Here is a 21155-nt window from a genome sequence, read left to right as displayed (position 1 = left end):
ATAATAAAGGAGATGAATAAAGGAAAAAAAGAGCAGATATTTGAGAAGGAAAACATCACATAGAATAAAAAAAAATAAAAATCAAGGAGTAGGAAAACCCAGAAATATATGAGAAGAAAAGCAATTGCATAACTGCTTCAGTTACACCTTTGCATTCAGTGTGCATATGCCTCCTATGTTTTATCGCATTTCACTGAAAAACATGCTGGTTTTGTCTGAGCAGAAGAAAGGCATCTAACTACTGAATACGCAGGGAAGTTAATAAAGCAGATATTCTGAAACGATTTTATGCATCGATGCACTTGTATAACAATCTTTTAAATATAACCATGACCCCCTCCCTATTGAAGATTTTCATCAACTTGCTTCAACTTATTTGCAGCAGACAGAAACCACAAGGGGTTTGCTACCTTAACTTTAATTTCCTAAAAAATGTTTACTTTCTTCCAGATGGCAAGATTAAATTACATAAACACTGTCAGCAAGTTGAATCCTCAAATGTATTCATTTCAACCTCAGAAGCTTCAAAACCATCTATAATTTTGTTACTGATGCTTGGAAACAGCTGTAGCTGACGTGGCTATGTGTTGTATATGTCAGTGCTACAGGATTAAATATTCTTAACCCCAAATGGAACAAACCTGCTCTGTTAGCAAGACATAGCATGAGGTACATCAGAGACTATTACTACAATAAAGATGTCTTATTAGTTCATTGATAAACAAAAAGGTCAGAGATGCTACATTTGGCTTTCCTCTGGAGAAATGCTGGGGGATGGTTGCGATACAAGACATACCAGTATTTTTAAATACCATGTGGTTTGCAGAGAATATTAAGCCTACTTTGTGGCTATAGAAAAATCTTTTTTAGATCATTTTATGCCATTTAAAATAATGACATCATGTATATCTACAATACAAACTTCAGAAAAAAGAAAAATATCTTTATGTTCCATTTTCTGTGTGTGCTTATAGAAAAAACAATTTGTACCAATGATGTACCTTACGAGTAAATCAAAGCACATACTTATGAACAGCTCTGTTTGGGAAGGGTCCTTGACACGACTGAACACTCCAGATACACTATCAAAACCAAGAACCATGCTATTACTAGTTGTAGCTCCTAATATCTTCACCCAAGTCAGAGGGGTCAAAGGCTGGGAATCGGATGCAAAGGTATCTACTTCGGTCTTCTGTTTAGAGGACTGATGGATGGAGTGACAACTTATCACTGTTAGGAGAAAAGCAAGCAGTCAATACTGCCAGGAAGCAAGGCGGACACTTTCCATCTCTGTGACAGTCACCTAACCACTTCCTTGGGACCTCAGCGGGGCTGAGGGAGCAACAACAGCTCCAGCTTTGATTGCTAATAGAAGGAAAGACAGCATCTTTATAAAGTTATCTTACATGGATTAAAGAAGTCGATAAAGCTTTTTATATACACACACTCTACACATAAGCGTTTTATGTGCACTGAGCACATATACACGTCTCAAAACTCTGTTCTGTACACATTCTTGACCCTGCTATTTCATGGCATTTTCACATTAAGGTGAGTAGAAGACATTTATAAGAAACGTTGTGATTTCCTTGTCTACATTTGTTGAAAAGAATCTCTTTTATAAAAAGTATGCAACCCTAGATTGTCCACACAAACAGGAACCTTCTCTCCAGCTTGAACGAGAGTAGAGGTAGGTCCCATTGCTCTGGAAAAATTGGAAGAAGAAGAAAAAAAACACTGTGTATGAGCAACGATTCCTGGTACCTTCTTGGGAATTCTGTGAACTCTTGCAAAAATTAGATGATGAATTAGGGCTGCCCTAGAGAGTTCAGCTTTTCAGCAGATCACATGGAGAGCTCATTGGTCTTAGTAATAGAGACATTTTCTCCTTGCAGACAGCATAGTATTTTTTCCTCTTAAGTATTTCCTAAAGTACATTTTAAATTCAACATGTTTTTTCATTAGACTTTCATATCTTCCCTTTTCCCCCTTACTTTTCAATTCAGTTTTGGCTATAGCAAGAAAAGCTCTCCTGTTTTTCTGCTTCTACCCTTCACTGAACACTTCCAAACCCCTTTCAGAGGGCAGCATCATAGGGAGGAGTAAGAGATTCACTTTTCCCCCCTTTCGAGCTCCACAGGCATTGCCAACCCACTTAATACCAAAGCTAAACAAGATGCAAGATTTCATTTCCTCATTTTGACACATGAAGATCCAGACTGTTCCTTTTGTCCCATCAATTTACAGTACGCTGTGGCAGCAGAGACACTGAAAGCTGTATTCTGGGGCATCAAAATGAACATCAGCAGGAACAGACTGTTCCATCAATTTTGCCACCATGTTCCTCAAGATGCAAGCTGTTCATTGCCTTGCCACTGGGAGAAAGTTGTCCTGTGGCAAAATGCTATATAAAGTATAATCACTGTGATTAAAAAAAAAAAAACTTATTTGAGATTTGTGAGGTTTTGCACATCTGACATATCACACCCCAACTGTAATTAACGCACAGTAACAATCCGGAGGAAAAAACAGCATAGCCGAGTAGTGGAACAAGTATATATAAAATTACTAGTTTTCTTTATGAATGTTTATATGCTTATATAATTGCTAGCATGCTACACAAATAAGTAAAAACATTAGTTTAGTGACATAATACTCTAAAAAGAATATGCTGGTGATTTACTAAGACTAGCTTTGTTTCTTTTCAAATCCAACATAACCCTGTATCTTAGATGTTTCTGCGATCTAAGATAAAAAATGATGTTTACAGGAAGTATTCTGAAATAGAAAAATGTAGACTCTGCAGAAGGCACAGGCAACCTGACTTACAATGAAAACAGCATTTAAAATGACCCCTGTATCAAAGTTAGAGCAGATGCGCACTTGCAAGGTCACTCTACCACTGCTGTTCAGACTAGGTCAGCTTTTGAAGACATATTACTTCAAGCACGCTTGTTACCCTGACACAGCCCTCACAGGCATATGTCTACCTTCACACTAGACAGCTTAACCAAAGTGTCCTTATTGCTTAGGAAGGACGCAATATCCTACGCTGACAGTCCAATACTTACATACATGCGCAATATCAATTTCACTTGGCAGATACTCTCACCTTCAGACCTTTGAGTTACTAAAACAATCAACTAGCTAAACACCACTATTCCTCACCTTGGGAGGAAATCCTTCCATTCCAGTAAAATTGTGGGGACTGGGCTTCATCATTATGATTCACCTGGATGTCAGTAGATATAATCATCTGGTCCTCAAATCTGGTGAAGTCTGAGAAAACATCTAATATAATTGCTTGGCATCAGTACCAGAACTGTACAACTTCTCCTGTGGCCCATTGCATTTATTAACCCCAAGCCAACTGAGCAAGGTTTTACCTCTGTCCTGAATGCACCCACTCCTTATGAAAGCTCCAGGAGTACATTGTACAGAGCACAAAGCCCCTCCAGGCACTTCAAAGTCTAAAACAGGAAATAACAACTATAATAGCTAAACAGGATCACTAGGTATCACATGTCTTCCAGAAATCCGCATTACATTAAACATTTCAGCAATGCTAAATGCTAAAAACTCTACAGTCACACATATGTTCTACATATCACTCCAAAATCAGAAATGCACGTCAAAATGAGAAAGCAGTAAAAAAAAAAAAAAAAACAAAAAAAACACACAGAAAAACTGAGATAGTCAAAGTGACACTGAGGCACAGTAGTCTACAAAATTTAAGCTGAAAGAGCCACAAAACAATGTAGCCATCCTTATGGACAAATCAAACCAAACAATCTCAGACATGTACTGCAAATCAGTAATGATAAGCTGACAGTGGAAGAAAGGACATTCCTTAGAACTGAAATTCAATTTTCTGACTCTTTTTGGGAGGACAATGCATTCATTCCAGTGCCTTCTGAACAGTGACCCACTGACCAAACCAATATGCCAAGCTGTGGTTCGTGATTCACAGTTCACCATGGGTAAATAATTCTCTTCCTAAAGATGGAAAAGTAAGATTTTTTTTTTTTTAAGCTAAGTTGCTCCAAGTACATTGCATAACTGAAGTCAGAGGAAAGATGACGGACAAAACATTCTCTCTGTTCAGATAAACTGTCCTTAATCTCACAAAGCACAGGAGACTTTGGAGACTAGATGTTTTAAGCACTGAATAAGTATGCCTTTTTCATTGCCGTTGTTGCCCGAGAGCTTCCTAAACATACAATGAATGCATCACCAGATTGGGAATTCTCGAAAGACTTTTCTTCCATTGCAGACTAATAATTCCTTCTGGTGAGCTGCATCCTCCATCCCAGTCTTTTCACACACAGAGGTGGGAGGAGGGGAGACACACAGATTACACCCTGAAGATGCTGAGCACTGCACGCAATCTTCCCCCGGCTCCTGGGGAGTTACCACTCAACCGCAAGCTCAACCACCTCCATCCAGCCTCTTTCACCTCAGCACAGCTCAGTCACCGTTTGAAACCAGGCTAACATTAACTACTCCAGTGAGTAAAGTGGTAAAAAAGGGTAAAAACCAACTGGGACTCAACAATACGCAGGCAGAGTAGAACACGACCTGCTCAGCCTGAGTTCACAAGACAAAAAAGGAGAAAGGTCAGATTTATTGTTTTATTAGACAACATAGTTTTATTCTTTTGAACAGGTAACTTAAATTAGTTCACAGGTGGAACACGCTGCTCTGTGTCATCATCTTTTCTTTCGATGCTCTCTTACAGAGAAGAATGCTCAGGCTTCAGATATTACCAGTACCTTTACCTTTCCAATGTTTCCTGTCCTTGATAACTACCTCATATGTGAGACAACACCAAAATTGTCTTTAAGTTGCAACTATACATATGAAATTAAGCTTGTGATCCAGAAAGGGAGCCTAAGAAATTATTTAAAAATCAAATATTTAAATCAAAAGTCAAAATCTACTAATTGTAAGAAATAACTAAGTCATATAGAAATATGTTCACATAGGTATTAATGCACATGTTTGTATTTTTGAGGGAATGAGTAGAGATAAAGTTTAATTTTATACTCATTTTAACTGTGACCTATAAAAATCCGAAGTCAACTACCTAATAACAGTTCTGTAACATCAAAACAACAGGATGTTCTCGGTCAGTGACTAGACACAAAACATTTCACCTCAATGACTTCTTCATCTTTGTTTCATAGCTGTACAGGGTAAGATGCAACTAAAAAGAAAAAAGCAACAAATCTACATTCAGAAGGCATACTGCATCTTCACGGGAGAATTTTTGAGACTACATAATTTAAGGCCATGTCTGTGCTACCACGTGCACTTAAAAACATTCACTGTTTTCACTGATGGCAGCAGCAAGAAACTCATAGTATTAAAATGTGTGAGCTGCTGGGACTGTCACCTAAAAACATTAACAGCGTGGTTAGTCAGCACCTCATTTTTTTCAAATATAGCCAACAAAGCTTTGCAAGGAAATTTAGTCACACTGGAATTAGGATGCAACAGTGGTGGGTGATTTCCAAGCCAAAAGAATGAAAATGTCTTCCACTTCAAAGCATGGCCATATTTAAGGACAAGCAACTCAAAACCACAGCTTGACGCATCATCTTTATTCTATACAGAAATATCTGCGACTTCTTCCAGAAAACTGTAAGACACATTAATGCACAAAGCCAAAATTACGGGCAAGCCAAAAATAAGTATAAAGAATATGAATCATCCTCCATACAGCCTAATTAGGAGTCAGGTTATACGAGGGCTCTACTCTAAGCCTTTGTGGTCCTACAAACAAATCTTCTTTCATTGCCTCAGTGTTCAGGTCTGTAAAATAAGGGTAAACCTTCAGAGGTTTCATCACACCTAATAAACTCCACAGGTAACTTTCATTCATGAACTACTGAAAAGGGTTTGCACTGACAGTTGTGTTTCAACCTGTAACAACAGCAGTCGTTTTGCTCTTACTGGGCAGGGGGGGACACAAATGCACACATTTGGAGGGCAAGCCCAGGATATCCATGCATACAAGAATAATCTGATGAATTACATCAGAAACACTCTGCTGCTGCCAACATGAGAAATAAGGATTTTTTTTTTTTAATCTACTATATTTAAATTTTGAAACTGTTTACTTTGCCACATTAATTTCATTTCATATTTCTTCCCTTCACATAACAAAAGCAGCCTTATGCGATCCAGGACCACAATCTGACCCAAAGCTCAAACTGGCAACTGCTCCTCCAGAGACAAAGACAAATTCAGATCCCAAAAGGGATGTGCACACTTAAACCCAGATTTGGGCTACGGAGTGGGTAACATCCCTTATAGGCACAAAGTGCACACGTTTTGCCAGTCCTAGCTTTTTAATATATACGCAGTCATGTTGTAGTTACATGCTCACTTTAATCCCATATAATCCCCTTAAAAAAGTGCAATCCCAGCCTTTCTAGCAACTTCTTATTCCCAGCTTCGGCTACCGATTCCTTCCTTGTGTGTGCCAGCACTAGTAACTGTACTGTGGCACCAAGAGACAGTTTGCAAATTCAGCTAGCAAAGACTAACTCAATAAAAGGAAAATGAAAATTAACTTCAGGGAAGGGAAGGAAAATTTAAAAAATAAATAAATCTTTCAGACAGATAAATTCTAGCTCAGCCCAAAGGCATACCAGTACTCGTGTCAGCACCTGAGCAGTGGCAAGAAAGATGGAAAAGGAAACTTCGGACAGATTAAAGGAAACTGTAACTTTTTCCCTTCTCAGATGCGTGCCCTAAGCTTTGGGTTGCAATGACACATTCCCCCTTCTTTGCCCTCTTCTGATCCAATGAATCTAAGTTCTCCATGGGAAGCAGGACAACTTCAACAGGAAAAATAAAAGCATCAGCATCATAACCTACAGCTAAGTGATGATGACCTTCTCCAGGAAAAAACAGGAACTGAACTGTGCCACCTCAAAACAGCAAGGCTGCACAAGGCACCAACCATAAGTCCATCACAGGATGCAGAATTACCTGCCGTCACATTGGCTGGTACCAAAGGGCAGGGTTAAAGTGTGAAAACCTCCATGATCCCCTTATATATCCATGTCTGGAAGGAGAAACAGGCGGGCAGAGGGGAAAGCTACATAAAACACTGCATCTCCTCTCTTTGTAACCCTGAAGTCCAGCTCTAAATGATCATTGAAGAATTTGGGGAAAGCTGAATTATGAAATATGGTTGTCTTTAAAGTTCATTTCTCTGACAAAACAATCAATTCCAAGTTACTCTCTCCTTGAAAACTTCTGATACACACAAATGACCAACACGAGCATTGATAGCACTGACACTATATTGAAAGCATCTGTTCTTTTTAAAAAAATCCTTAATACAGAAATAAATGATCTAGAGAAATCAGCCCGCTCATGTCCTCTGTAAACAAATGCTGATTGCTGTGAAGTCCCTTCTGCTTCTGGTTATCTCCTGGAGAACGACTGCAATTCGATTACAGCAATTACAATGGAATCTCAGTACTGTTGCTTTCCCTTCTATAAAACACTATATAGGAAAAAAAACCCCACACACCACCAAAACACATGTACTGTATGCATTCACACATACAGTTATGGGAGGGGGAGGAGAAGAGGAAAAACAAAACAAAAGAAAACAGTCTTGTATTTCAATTTATTCTGTTTTATTTGTGGTTTATCTTAGCCTACTCCCAAAAGTTTTCTGCTGTGATGCTGAGTACAAAACAAAGCAATTCATAGAGAGGAAAAACATAAGTTGCAAATCCATTTCTAAGAACTCCTTTGCTCTTGTAGGTGTTTCTAATTTAATAAGCCAGGAAAATGTAGGTGGTGAGTTACTATTTTTTAAAAATAATAAACTGAAAAAGCCGTCCTATCCTCCTTTTATTCGTGCCCCGCACCTACCACTAGGCTATGGCTGCCTGCTGAACTGGGTCACTGAGCTGACTACCAACCTGGCAAAAAAATAAATAAAAATAATAATAAAAAAATAATAAAAAATATTCAGAATTTCAACTGTACTGCTGATCTGAAATCAGTATATGGCCAAGCAAACAGCTGAGCTGATACAAGGGAGAGAGAGCAATGGAGCGGAGGACAGGCTGTAAAGGGTGCAGGATGGCAATTTTTTATTTTTCAAGGAAGTACTGGCAGCTTATGAAACCTTCAAATGTTAATCAAACCAAAGCCTTACTGTTTTTTAATACAGTTATGAACCACTACAGAGAAGAAAGAACAAGCAGTTCCTGTGCTTGTCACACAAAAATCATACAGCCCATCTCCTGGAATTAGAAATTGGTATCTAACAGCAGTTTTCAGCCATCAGGGAGAAATATAACAGGGCTGAGTGAAACAGTCATGCAAACAGCACAGTAAAGGAGGAAAAGGAAATTTCAAGACCAAGCTTTCAGAATCCCTAGTACTTCTGATTTGTAGGATTTGAAATTAAATATGCTGGTAATGTTACAAGGGGAAAAAAAGTCTGCAGTCATTGTCTACTTACATTTTTTAAAATATCAATGAGCTAGAAGAGTTAAGTTAGATGCACTTAACCCCATATTTGCACATTTTCTAATTTAAAATTCTTTGAATTGCATTTAGCAAAAATGTTCAACATAATAGTAGATATAGTGCTTATCAGTTAACCTGTTTATAATGAAATAATGTAAAACCATTTTTTCCCCTGAAACAATATCAATCTAAGCCAGAGCTTAAAAAAAAAAAATGAAAACTTCTGCATACCTGCAGCAACATTCATTTCTAATGTGCAGTTCACATATGTTGATGTAGAAGTCATAGTCTTGTTTAGACCAGTGGATAATATTCAACTCAAAAATTGATTATGAAACGGTAGTTTGGGAATATCTGATGATTTCAGTTACAATGTTAAAAAATAAAGCAAAACTGAAAATAATTATTTTAGTTCCAGTTAAAGAAATTACACTGCTTCTACAATGCTCACATAGCTGTTGATGCAGTTTTAGTTGAGGCAGTATGTATGAAATCCCGCCTATTTAGCTTAGATCACTAAACTGAGCCTACACTTTAGGCATCTCAGGAAGCAGCACTACTGCACTAAGCATCCAGCTTCCAAAGCAATGGAGAGAAGGTCATGACATGCCTTGAAGACCTTCAAAAGACAGCCCATTTGGGTGCCTAACCTCAGGCAGGCAAGATCCCTTGTAGGCCAATTCATTTCTTTTCCTCCATTGAGTGGGTATGAAACTGAAGCATTGCAGAGAAAGCGCTTCATAAGGCACCTGCCTTTAGGTTTCAGTTTGTGCTCAGTGGACTCCAGCCCACACTGTTTCGAGTCCAGGTATCTAATTGCTGTTCAATCCCATGTTAAGTGCTTTCAAGTCTAATCTATAGGTTGTACGTGTTTTTTCCATCAACGTGTTTCCATCCAACACCTGGCAATGTAGCTTCAGTTTAGGCATTATGTGCTACATGTAAGCAGTCTCCTCACATCCAAAAAGTCTGGAATTAGCAAACAATTTATTTTATCATTAATTATCTCATTAATGTTAAAAAACCAGCATTGTAGCTTGATACTCTTGTCCATTCTGTAACAAACCACATGACGAAAATTAACTTTAGAAAAAAACTACAGATTTGATATTCTTGTACTCAGTTAATACCACCTTTAATCCAGTCTCATAATAAAAACCTCAACAAAACGTCATTACTCTGGGTTCTGTACATTGCCCATAAACAGTAATGCTAGCTATTGCGTACTAATATAAACCAGTAAACTTAAATTATATCAGGTTAGCATTGTGTAATAATTAGCAGGTGTGTATACTAAAATAAAGCTAGTTTTTCCATTCTTAACATTGGAATTAATTTTATGAAGGACAGGACAACTTACTGCACCTAACAATGATTCTAGAGTTTGAAACAAGTGCTGAAAAAAAGATCTTTTAATACAGTTCTTTTTTTGTGATTAACATTTTAAAAAAGAGCTAACTTCCAAAGGTGAAATAGTTAGCTTCAAGAAATACTTTAAAGTTACTAACACAGAGGGTCCTCCTTGTGCTTGTCCACTCCCACAAATCCTCCTGGTGGGTTAATAAGAACTATCTTACACAAGCAGGGCAGATAAGAACTTATCCATACAACAGGTAATAAAACAATAACATCAGCTCATTAAAACAGGAATACTATTATTTGAATTCTGAGCCCATTAAACCAAACTATTCTTGCAAACACGGTCAATGGAATTAGCATCAGCAACACTGAACTCAGATGTGATGCCCGACTAGTAAATTCCACATCCCCAAGAAGGATTTGTAAGGAGTGCCGCCAGCAGGCACGGAATCACAGAATAATTTTGATTGGAAAGGACTTCTGGAGGTCACCTTGTCCAAAACCCTGCTTAAAGCAGGTCTAATGAAGTCAGGTCTGTGCTAGCAAACACTCTTAACCTTTAAAACAGGAAGCTGGAAGTAACACACTTACTAGGAATGGTCCCGAGGACACACCCCCAGTCTTAACTGCAGAACCATGCCCAAGGATTGTTTGGGGCAACATGAACTGGTACAGAGCAAACCACTATAAGGACGCTCTGTAAGAGTTAAGCCATATAGATGATTGTGCCCTAGCACGTGGGAAGTTAAAGCATGGTGTTCAATAAAGCAGTATAGGCATAACCTCATCATGGCTATCTTTTGGACAAGAGTGCTCTTTTGTGTGGTCCAGCAAATAAACAGACATTGTACTTACTTTTTGGAAATGCTGGGAGTAGGGGTGGAAATTATCTTGAATATATTTAACAGTAAGGTTTGGCTGAGGAGCACAGTGCAGTCAGACAGCTGAGTGCTTTACGGTCTCTCCGTAAAAACTGAATGGTTCATCACGACATTTCTAGTCAAGTATTTACTAAAAAAACCACAATGCAAAGGTAGACTTATATCAAAGGTTATGGGTAGGGTGTGTAATCCTATATCAAAGAAGGAAAAACATGCTGATCATTCTCAAACTCTCTTCACCTTAAACAGACTAACCTCTGAAAGCAATAACCTTAAGCCTATATTCTATTCTACTGATCACAGGCACAATACCTATTCACTGCACAATCCCACTGAAGGCCCTGGAACTACCAACTGAATAGATTGTTTAGAGACTTGCAGAATTAGACTTAACAACAAACACATCAAAACCACTCCATTTCCTATTTCTGTGCTAAACTCACACTTACAAATTCAGAAGCTGAGTTAAATTAAATCTGTATGTCATGTAACTCACATGATGTAAACACAATACTTTTAATTCAATTTTTTTAAAAAAAATCTATTTTCTGCTTTCTTTGAAAAAGTTTGCTTTCAAATAAAAAAATTAAGATGATTGCAATGGCATTTCAACTCCTCCTGCATAAATAACATCTGATACAAACATGATCACAGCAAAGCAACCAAAGTTTGCATCAAATAAGTAAAACGAAGATATTCTGCTCTAATTGTTGAATGATTTTGAATAGGTGTCACCATTTTGACTGAATGAATTTATTGTTCTGGACTTCAGGAACTCTGCCTCCTGATGATGACATATTATGGGGAGCATGGGGGGGAACATCACGACTTGTATCGCTTTTTTAACAATGTTTAAAACCTGTAACAGAGTTAAAACTTTTTTTTAAAACAGGAACAAAACATATGTAAAACACTAGAAGACAAATTTCTATTGCTAATTCTGCACTGAATAAGTAAGAGTTGACTTATGCAGCTAATATCAAATTTAGAAATTAAATACATGTCCATACTGTATGCAGCCTAGCTGGAATTCACTAGATTAAACATACTAATTAATTTGGTCATGGTGTGTTTTGTATTATAATTCAGCATTTATTTATGAGGCCCACATATTCAGTTTACCTAATTTAATGACTGCACTGTTCTTAAACATATCATTAGGAGTGCTAACATTTTGTATCATTAGCCCTATATGATTTCACAATTAACATAAAATTATCAAAAGAATAATATAAGCAGCTATGCATTTTTAAGCCACTTAAAACTTTTCTAAATGTAATTATAACTATTTCAGACTAAATTAGAGTTGGTATTCCATTTTCAGTCCAAGGTATTCTTCACTCAAGAGAGAAAGTAAAACTCCAGCTTTTATGATCATTTATTACTTTTAAGTTTCCTGTAGAGCACAGTCATTCATAGATGTATTTCTGGGTTATCGTACTTTTAGACAGATTGCTACCTTTTATTGACTCCAAGAAATATGTGAAAGGTGAAAACAGGCCACAAACACAAATATTTCATTACAAGGTGGGTCTTGTTTTGTGGTCTAATAAAACATCAGTGACTGAAAAACTTTCTGCAAGGTGATGAGCATTTCTACTCCCAGCATTCACTGAGATGTCACCATGGACCTCAGACCCAAAGAGTTTCAGGGGTTTGCCAACACCTCCCAACATAGCAACCTCTGCTGAAATTACACATTTCTGCTATTGTCAAACGAGGGAGAAAAAAAAAAATTTAAAATCCTCCTATAATTTTGTACTGTGGTGCTTACTAAATCAAACTGTATGGAATGGTCAACATGCGCACATACACAGAGTTAAAAGCTGCCAGGAAAGCTTTTCATTCATCTGCCAACAATTTATATAAAAATCAAATTATCAGTTTTGAAGATTAGACAATTAAAATGGTGCCTGTGTGCGTATTACCATTGCAAGCAGCACAGCAAAGTATGAAAGAGTCTTTCCTACCGTCTATACAATTTCACACAGAAAGCCATCAGTTAAATCACGCTCAAAACAAAAATTAGACACTATAATGCTAAAGGACTCTCTGTTGTCCAAACTCTTTATTTTCTAACAAGTTATGGATGAAGAGAAGTCAAATTTGGAGACTTATCTTAACATGTATCAGTTCGACTTACCAAATGCAAGCTAGAACTTCCCAGCATTCCCAACTATGTTTTTGTTTGTTTGGTCTGAGCTCAGATAAGCATTTGTGAAGACCCAGTATTTCTTAAGTTCCACCATTACTCTAGAAAAATGTTTCTGCCTTCCAAAATGAGAACAACGGTGAACAAATGGCGGTTTAGTAACTGGTGCCTGAATGTTAAGATTCCTAATGACTTCACTGCTAAAGCAATACACAAATGCACACAATTTATAACTAAAATTTCAACCAGCTGGTTTGTTGGCATAACAAGTCTTTCCTCAGTTCCAGTTGCGTAGGTTTGGATGATGCCACTCAACCTTTTGACACTGAAATCAAGAATATCTTTTAAGGGGGAAACATCAAGTACTTTATATATTCAGTAGTATGAATAAAGAATGTCCTTCTAAGAAAAAAAATATTTAATAACATGAATTATTTTCTGCTTTGCCAGGTTTTACTCTTTTCATAGAAAATAATGCCTGAGCCATAGCGCTTTTCAGGGGCACCAAAGCCTACTCAAATTAGCAGTGCATTTTGTAACAGGGAAGATTTAAACTGTTTACAAAAAAAAAAATGCTAAAGTGAAATCTAAATTGAAAGTGTCTCATGAGCATAAGCCCTACACTTCATCATCTGCAAGGTAAATGAACATCTTCACTGAGGTGAGTAGAGCTACGTTGGTCTGCTTCAGCTCGGCATGTCCCAGCTTCACAAGCCTTCACGCCCTCATTCATAAAAACAAAGCTACTGCATCTACCCAAGCTTTTTGAGTGTACAGATCGTAACATAGCTGAGAGAAAAAAATATTAGCAATACAATCCGGCTTTAGATTTCTGTTAGACAACTGTGGTGCTATTTACTTTTATAAAGCTCAGCATCCATTAGTCTCATAAACGTTACACCATTAGGAATGGACATTTTAAAATAAATTAACAACTTTGTGTGACAAGTAACATTTAATATTTTTGTATTAGTGGGTGCATTATTGCTCCTGTCATTAGATTATAAACTTGAGAAAAGCGTTGGTCAGTTTATTTATGTGGTACTCTAAGCACAAAGTTTCAGTAAATTTCTTTAAAAAGGTCAGACAAACGTTCAAAGAATTATAATGAGAATGGATAAGGCCTTTGAAGGACGATGCGGTCTTTCATTTGCTAATCTAAAGTAATACTTATTAGCAATGATGATTTCTTCAAACACTACACAGTCACCCACGTCATGACCTAGACAAAGTATATCAAGGGCTTCTATGATTTGGGAAACTATTGTTGTATTATGGTAAATCATGTGCTGATTACATTTCCCCCCACTCTAAAAAATTCTAACATGCAGTTTTCTATTACAATCCCTGCCAAGGAAAATATTTTAAATCTTATTTCACCAATTTTACCACTGCCAGGAGTCTTCTCAAGACACTAAAAATTGTCAAGACTCAAATAAGGAAATAAGACACATTTGTTCCTATGTATGTTGGTTTAACTGCTGTCAAAAAAATACTATTAGAAATTCAACACAATCTTAGAAAATAACTCCAACAGCACTACTCATTTCAACACAACCTATTCCAAGTTCCACACCAACAAAGCTTTTATGATAATATTTGCCAGTTTTCTGAACATTTTCCTATGCGTCCGCAGGAAAAATTAAAGTTGTAATATCTTAAGATTTTTGTAAACTGCTGTTTTACACTTCTGTAATTCAGACAGAAAAATATAGATATAATGGCTAAATTTTGAATTTAAAAGATTTCTAGAATATAGATTTTAGACTGTCCTTATAGAAAGATATTTTCCTTCCTTTTAAAATAAATTACTTGAAAGAGTAAACGAAGCTGGCAAACCTGTTTTGCACTTATAATTTCCAGTGTTTTGCCAGCGAAAACTAATTTAACAAAACAAAACAACTAAAAAAAAAAAATACAACAAAAAACCACACAACAAAAAAAAAAACCCCACACAACAACAGCAAAAAACCCACACAGAGAAAGAAAGACTATATTATTACATTATTATAATCCATAGCTAACACACGGTAAGATTCTCATTTTAAACGTTCGCCAGAAGTGTGTTAAAAAATAAAAACTAGGAAGATCAACAAAAATAATTCAATACATCTTTTCTCATATTGAAAACTGGTTTTGTTTTCTTTTATACATGAGGATTGCATTTGCACTCATGAAAACCTACTGTAAAACTACAAAGTTGCTACTATAACCTATAATGCACATTTAATATATGGAAAAAGATTTTAACACAAAGATATACTAGAGACTCACAGTTCAGTAGTACGTAGCAATCTAGGTAATTTGCTGATTTCAGTGGATTTGCAGGGTACGTTAATCAGCACTTTCGAATTTCTAGTTTATTGGTTTGTTTTCTGTATTTCTGGGTACTAATATTTACAATTAACTTTTTTGTAGATACAAACATATACATCAAGTATCAATCGCCTCAATTTGTTACACAGACACAAGTTGCAAAATTTAAAAGAATTAGGTCAGCTAGGCTTGAACTTGCAGTTTAGACTTCAGTCTGAATTGGAAAAGGATACCCACTTCTTCACAAGACCTATAGTGCACATCAGCACAAACCAGTTCCAGGCTTAAATTACTTTTCTATCTTCCGTCATCGAAGCATCATCTTTGTGTAAAAAAGTATTTGACACCAAAAGTAAGTATGCACAGGTTGAAAGTATGTACCATGCAGACAGACCTCCATCTAAGAAGGTAATCAGAGACAGAGTTTGTGTTGTATTCTCTATTTAATAAGATGTTTAAAAGATTATTTCCTTTGAATTAGTTCAGTACCAGCTATTTCAGTTACAGTTTTAAAACGAACCTGACAATGTTTCTTCCACAGCAAGAGTAAGCTAAGTGGTGTGGAGCACTCACAGCCTGGTATTCATAAACATTTTGTAATTTTATTAGCTTCTGGAAGTATTTTATACAATGCTTCAGCTGCAACGTTCTGTATGTTGTTTACATGCGCACTTAGACTAAAAGATTTGTGTAATTTGTTCAACATGCAAACTTTAAAAACCTACTGAATGCAATTAGCATGTCTTGCAAGAAATACATAAATAACTACAATTTAGATTGAAATCACCATCCTGATAATAAACACATATACACAAATCTTCTTAGAACTGTGTTAGAATTGTGTTTACTATTTTCAGAGGTTTCTCTCTTCCCGTCCCACCCCCCCCCCCCCCTCCCCCCCAAAGTTTGGCCTTTTTTACTTATTTTTCTCTCACTATTGAGAAATTGTTTTTTCCTGAACTTTAAATATTTATGCATCACACTCAGCAGTAGAGTGTGACCATATACTATTGGTTAAGAATGAAATGGTGGTGAAGCTGAGACCAGAAGGTGCACTGAGGGAATGTGCAAATATTTCAGTAGATTATCAAAACAAGCACTATCCTTGCTACTTTCAAAAGAGAAAAAAAGAATTAGCATGTCTTTCATTCCCTACACGGGCAATACGAAGTAGATATACACTTTGTCATCTAAAACTAGCCTTGTGAGTTTTGATTTCAAACACTAAAGCTATTCTTCAAAATAATCTAGCAGACGTGCATTGTTATAGCAGGTGGTGAGGCATGAAGACACTATTCGTGCATTATTCCTGTCACTCCAGACTGTAGGTAAAGACCAAGACTGCAGTTTAAGCAAAACCATTCAATATAGGCATAGGGTTTTGTTGGTTTTATTTTATTTCTTTTTTTTTTCCTCCTCCATAAAAGCACACAATTTCTTTCTAACTCCTCTGTCGAGCTTCAGTCAGGCCACAGAAAGTGCACCTGAGTCGTCTGACCCTGTACTCAAACTCCTGGAAGCCGTAACACTTGTTTTGAAACAAATCACCTCTGGAGATGGAGCAGGCTTGCTATCAATCACTAACAAGTTAATTCTACATAATAAGGCAGGTTTGGATGCAGACTGATACATTGTGAAATGCTGTATCTGAAATTGATTAGAACAGCACTCAAAATGAATGCAGCCCTCCAAACCACTTCTTTGCTCAGAAACATTAATCTCAATTATAAGAAGAGCTTCATAATGGTAATGCTTGGTATGAAAAAAGTATGAAATAAATCAGGTTTTATAAGACACAGTAATTAATCAGTTTTAGAACTAAGAAAAAGAAAGGTTGTTAAAGCAGCACATTTTTACAACGGTATTCTTTAAAGCCTCCGTAACCTTCAAAAATTAAATGTTTTGGGGTTTGTTTTATTTTAATGGTTCAACTGACAGTGTGGATACCCACTCTAACTTTAGGTTTCTGATATATTTTACCACAAGCTAAAACTCTTTGCAAATTGTACTACATTATTATAAAGTTAAAGCATTTATTTTAAAAATCACAAGATACCCTTCAGCATATGAAGAATTGTGTGCAAGCATCCTGAAAGAACTTACTTATTTAAACCAGCTAGCCTAGGAAGAAAAATTTATTTCACTAAACTGAAGTCTTATTTATGACACATTAAAATAACTTCTGATAATTTTTAGTGCAGTTGATACTGCACAAACTTGCAGGAGCTAAAGTCATGTTATCACTACATCTGCTAAAACAGTAAACCTAGTGAGTTTATGTGTATTCATTTAATAGAATAGATTACACAGTAAAGCTATGCTTAAAGGACAATATTATATACATATGTTAATCTGATTAACAATCTCTAACGTGCAGTACCACAGATCAAATCTGCCTCTAAATCTTAAACAAGTGCAGTGTACTTGCATAAGATTTTGCAAAAATATTTTAAGATTTCTCTTTAGGAATTTTATATTTTCTTTTGTACACTGCCATACGTTTGTATTTTCTCTAACAAAAATGCAATATTCAGTACAGTATCACTTTAAAATTAAAAGTATTTCTGACCCGAAGCCTTACCATAGGTCTCTGGTGTTTGCTTTCAAGTCTTACAGCACAATGCCCCTTCACAAACAGCACCTGATCCTCCAAGTTGGTGAGTACCCTCTGTTTTTATTGGGCCTAATCCAAAACTGATGCAAGTCAGTGGGAGTTTTTGCATCAACCTACATGGGCATCAGTCTGCAGAAGGCTTACCAATATCAACTGGAGTTAATGGTACTCCATATTTTACTGAGCCGAGCCCATAATCTGTTAATCGCTGGGGCTAGGAGATGACAGAAACGTACCTTCAGGTTGTTACCATTTAATTTCTGATATTTTTATGGGGTTCGTATGAAATAGCTACTTATTAAAAGCTGCTATTGTGGATTGATTTGTAACTTCAAATCTAGTTTCTATTACTAAATCCTTTTTTCCTTTTCCATTTGAACAGAGAATAATTACTTCTGGCTCAAAGAGATTTGACTGAAGTACCAGTCTTAACTTGCTAAGTGGATTATGAGTGTTATTCTGGATTTTTTTTTCCTCCAATACATATTAAACAAAAGAATCTTCTTAGCATAGTCAAGTATTTCTTCTACCAAACAATATCTTTCATCTCAGTGTTCACTCGTGTAAACTCATTTCACTTTTTAATCTCATGTATGCATCTAATACTTCAGGACTGTTGGATTGTTTTTCTCCCATAATTTATCGGACCTTGAAAATAACCCAGCAAGTCGATAACAGCAAAGCTAGGAATTGTGAAATAATTTTATATTTCTCAACCTACTGTATTTTCCTCAAATGTAAGAGAGATGTTTTTAATACATATTCATACCCATATAGGGCCCATTCTTCCTAATTATTCTTACATTAAAGTACACTTTATGAAAATCTTTCCTTAAATACTATATTAAGTCAATCTCCTCGATGTGAATAGATTAATAATTCTGAATAGCACTTGGATTATTTTAGAAGGGAAGAGCAGCTGTATTTTTCAGAGTATCTTTAAGTGTCTTACAATTAACTCTTCTGTAAGATAACTGACCATAGACAAGCAACATTTATACTTCAATATGCTCTTTCCTAGACTGAGTTTTAGAATATAAGTAACCACAGAACACTACTGTAACTGTTCAAAGGTATTATGGAACATACTTTGCATGAAGAAGTATATATAAAATGCAGCAGGTAACAGCCAAAACCAAACACACATCCAACTAAGAAGGCTTAATGTAAAAGAGATATGATATTTAGAAAGTACAAAAATAAAACTGCTGAAGTTTTCTTATTAAAAAGTATTTTAAATCTAAAAATTTAGACGAGCTATGTGATATCTTACAGAAATAGCTCCTATTAAAACTTTTAACAGTGTGAGCACATTAAAATGTCTTTTTGTGTATTGTATTTTGTTAAATTAGTTTACTTTAAAGCAACTTCATAACATAAAACTTTTAAGCCCGTGGAACAATAGACCTGCTTCCTTACATCCACAAAAAGAAAAAAAAAACACCACCAAATACTAGAAATGTTTGTAATTTCACGAGGCAGATTGCTCCTTTCTCTCCCCAAACCACACCGACATAGTTTCTTTTGTCACCGTTTTTTCGCTGCACAGTAACACTGTTTTCAGTACAATTTACTGAACAAATCATTAAAGATGCTATCCGTGATAGTTTTCCTCGCAAACCTCCCTCCTTTAGCAGCAGAGCAGGTGAAGCCCCGGCAGCACCTCCCGGGCAGCAGACCACCCGGCAGAGCCTGTCACCGCCTGCAGCCTTCGGCAAACACGTCGCCAGAGGACGAGACACACGGAGGGAGAGCCCCGCGCGCGCGGACCCGAGGTAACGCGAACCAAGTTCCAAACCCACCACAAACTTACTGGGACGAGCTCTCGCACCTCCGCCCGTGCCGCTGCGCTCACCAGACACGAGTACGGACACTTCCGTTCGTCTTCCGAGCGCGACGAAGGCGACTTGGGAAAAGCACCGAAACCGCCGCGGCGGCACCTCCGCCCGCCGCCCCGCGCCGCCGGACGCGCGCATACGCCCGCCGCGCGCACACGCCGCGGGCAGTGGGGGCCCGCGCTGCGCGCCAAGGCTCGCGGCCCCGCCGCCCCCCGCCCCCGCAGCGCAGCAGAGTTGCCGCCGAGGCCGCGCAGCGCTGCTGACAGAACCGGCCTCCCCCCCCCGCTCAAAGTTCCGCACCGCGGAGTTTCCAGATCAAGTTGCGCCCTCGGCCCCTCCCCTCCAGTCTCCCAGCGCCCGCGGAGCCCTACCTGGGACCGCGCTCCGGCCGCAGCCGCGCGTCACGGGGCGCCCCGCGGCTCCCGCCCGCCGTAGGTCCCGCCGCCAGCGGTGTCACCGCGGGGGCGGGGAAGGGTGGGCCGCGGAACCCCCCGCCGTCCTCTGCGCACCGGTCCCCAGCCCGCACACCCGCCCTCAGCCGGGGGGAAGAGCAGCGGCCCCAGCTCCCCGCTGCCGGCCGAGCCGCCCCCGCAGGCGCGGGGAGCGCAGCGCGCCACTTACCGCGTACGCGCTGCGAGGCTCGCCGCTTCCGCGCCCCGGCAGCAGCGCGGGGGAGAGCGGCGCACACCGGCACTTTGTCAGGCCGGGCGGGCGGGAGCGAGGGGAGGGCCGGAGGCCGGGCGGGGGGAGGGCCACGAGTTGCTGCCCGCGCCCCCCGCGGCGGGGGTTTACGCGCCCCGCGGAGTTCACTTTCTCCGCCTCCTCCCCCGCTGGGGCGGGCAGGGAGTTTGGCCCCTCTTCTTGCAAGAGGGGAGGGCGAAGGTGCGCGCACAGCAACGTGCTGGGCGGGGGAGGAGCGCGGGGAGGAGCCGCCGCCGCCAGCACCTACTTGCGCCTTAGCGAGGGGAACCCGGCGGAGGGCCCCGGTGCTCACCCGCGCCGCCCCGGGACGGTACCCGCCGGGCTGCGGCGGCTTTGCCTCCCGCCCTCCCTCCCTGCTTCCCCTCGCCGGCGGCGGTTCGCGTGGAGTGCCGCGGCGCGGCTCCCACGCTGTGCCCAATCAGTGCATCCACGACGGCGGCGGTGATTTAGGGGTCATCCGCGAGCAGCACTTCAGGCTGATGAATGGCTCTTCGCAGCTTTCTGCCCTGATGAAGGTGTCTGCGTGCTCCTGATTGCAAACACTAATGAACTTACACGGCTTCATTACGCATTCCCTCCTCCCGGCGGAGGCAGAAAGCTTCCGTCCGCCTTATTTTGTTTTCCGCGGGGACCTATTTATTTTTTTTATGAGGGGAGGGGAAGAATTTGGGGAAATAGTCCGCGACACCCTACAGCGCCTGGCCAAGCGGAGCCGGCGCCGCGGCCAGCCCGCCGAGGCACCTCGCCCGCTGCCGGCAGCCGGGGCGCGGCGGGGGGGCCGCCCGGCA

At 39.2% G+C, this 21155-nt stretch overlaps 1 protein-coding gene across 10 annotated transcripts in view; it reads right to left on the bottom strand.

Annotated features, from left to right (window-relative positions):
• TENM3 (teneurin transmembrane protein 3) overlaps positions 1-21155 on the bottom strand; it is a 512354-nt gene that overhangs the window by 394160 nt on the left and 97039 nt on the right. For 7 of the 10 annotated variants that reach the window (XM_065634155.1, XM_065634160.1, XM_065634161.1 and 4 more), the window contains exon 1: positions 20287-20453. The exons of 1 other annotated variant lie outside the window; for it this stretch is intronic. The gene's annotated coding sequence lies outside the window, so the exon portion shown is untranslated. Of the gene's footprint in view, positions 1-19640; positions 19727-20286; positions 20454-21155 lie in introns of those variants that run through there. 2 more of the 10 variants (XM_065634162.1, XM_065634156.1) reach the window with 2 other exon arrangements.

This window comes from Caloenas nicobarica, chromosome 4 (genome assembly GCF_036013445.1).
Source record: "Caloenas nicobarica isolate bCalNic1 chromosome 4, bCalNic1.hap1, whole genome shotgun sequence".
Lineage (NCBI taxonomy): Eukaryota > Metazoa > Chordata > Aves > Columbiformes > Columbidae > Caloenas > Caloenas nicobarica.
This window is presented reverse-complemented; position numbering and strand designations above follow the sequence as displayed.